General features: G+C 43.4%; 1 pseudogene; it reads left to right on the top strand.

Moving 5' to 3' along the window:
* The first annotated feature begins 353 nt into the window (after positions 1-353).
* LOC133773393 (tubulin alpha-1B chain-like) lies at positions 354-1,720 on the top strand (annotated as a pseudogene).
* Positions 1,721-2,019: the final 299 nt, after the last annotated feature.

Below are 2,019 nucleotides of genomic sequence, written 5' to 3'. Positions count from 1 at the left end.
TTTACTCTATTGTTAAAGTCACATTAGTAATTTGATTGACTATAATTTTGCACAACTCATTCTAATAAGTTTTTAAGAAGAATGTATTCAGCAAATTACATAAAATAGAAAAATTATTTTAACAGCTTTTTATAACCTTTAAATCATTCAAAAATACACACAGAAATGTATGTTATTTCACCTAACTTCCAATCAATATGCTCCACATTTGCTGGAGTGTGGTGCTACTATAATAGTAAATTAAAATTATTGAGTGAATTACTTACCTCAATTCTAAGTTTACCTGGGACAATAACAAGGACCCACTGCCTGTTCCTGTCACTTTCGCCTTCAACTCCTAACCTGTAGCCACCATGTATGAGTGCATCTCCATCCACATCAGCCAGGCTGGTGTCCAAATCAGCAATGCCTGCTGGGAGCTCTACAGCTTGGAACATGAAATCCAGCCCAGTGGCCAGATATCAAGTGACAAGACCACTGAGGAAGGAGACGCCTCCTTCAACACTTTCTCCAGTATACATGTGCTGCCAAGCAGGTGCCCATGGCAATGTTTGCAGACCTGGAGCCCACAGTCGTTGATGAAGTTCACACTGGCACTTACTGCCAGCTCTTCCACATCAAGCAGCTCATCATAGGCAAGGAAGATGCTGCCAATACTCTGCCCACGAGCATACACCATTGGCAAGACCACTGACCTCATATTGGACTGAACCCAGAAGCTGACTGACCAGCACACAGGCCTGAAGCACTTCTTGGTTTTCCACAGCTTGGTTCTGGCTTCACCTCCCTATTGATGGAACATCTCTCTGTCAATATGGCAAGAAGCCCAAGCTGGAGATCGCCATCTACCCAGCCTCCCAGGTTTCTACAAGTACGGTGGAGCCTTACAACTCCATCCTCACTACCCACACCACCTTTACCACCCTGGAGCACTATGACTGTGTCTTCAGTGTAAACAATAAGGCCATCTATGACATCTGTTGTAGAAATCTCAATATCAAGCACCCGATCTACACTAACCTGAACCACCCTTTTAGCCTAACTATGTCCTCCATCACAGCTTCCCTCCAATTTGACAGAGCTCTGAATGTTGATCTGACAGAATTCCAGACCAGCTTGGTAGCCTATCCCCACATCCATTACCTTCTGGCCACATATGCTCCCTTCATCTATGCTGAGAAAGCCTACCATGAGCAGCTTTCTGTAGCAGAGATCATCAATGCTTGCTTTGAGCTGGCCAACCGGCTAGTGAAATGTGACCCTCACCATGGTAAATAATGGCTTGCTGCCTGCTATACTGTGGCGTTGTGGTTCGCAAAGATGTCAATGCTGCCATCACCACCAGCAAGACCAAGCACAGCATCCAGTTTGTGGACTGGTACCCTACTGGCTTCAAGGTGGACATTAATTACCAGCCTCCTTCGGTGGTACCTGGTGGAGACTTGGCCAAGGTACAGTGAGCTATGCACATGCTGAGCAACATCACTGCCATTGCTGAGACCTGGGCTTGCCTGGACCACAAATTTGACCTAATGTGGGTGAGGGGATGTGGGTGAGGGGATGAGGAGGGAGAGTTTTCTGAAGCTCATAGGACATAGCTGCCCTAGGGAGGGGTTATGAGAAGGCTGGTGTGGATTCTATTGAAGAGAATAGTGAGGAGGACGGAGAAGAATACAAATTTTCCATTCCTTTCAACCCTGCAGCATGTCATACTCACTGAACTTCAGCTTCAACGTTAGCTGACAGCCTTTAGACTTTTCTGGTTACATGGTCTTCACTCAATTGTGATCATGTCTGCCTTCTCCACGTGTACCTGTAAGAGATTTCCATCATGTCTGAAAGTAAAGGCTTTAAGAAAAAAAAAATTTTTCCAAACCTGATTTTGCAACTCATATATGAATGATTTTCTGAGTTTATCATAATTATCTATATAATAAAGATCATTTTATTGGTAATATTTTATTTTTAATATAAAATGCCTATGAAAACTAATCTACAGGGATAATATAATTTTAGAAT

This window comes from Lepus europaeus, chromosome 14 (assembly GCF_033115175.1).
Source record: "Lepus europaeus isolate LE1 chromosome 14, mLepTim1.pri, whole genome shotgun sequence".
NCBI classification, from domain to species: domain Eukaryota; kingdom Metazoa; phylum Chordata; class Mammalia; order Lagomorpha; family Leporidae; genus Lepus; species Lepus europaeus.
This window is presented reverse-complemented; position numbering and strand designations above follow the sequence as displayed.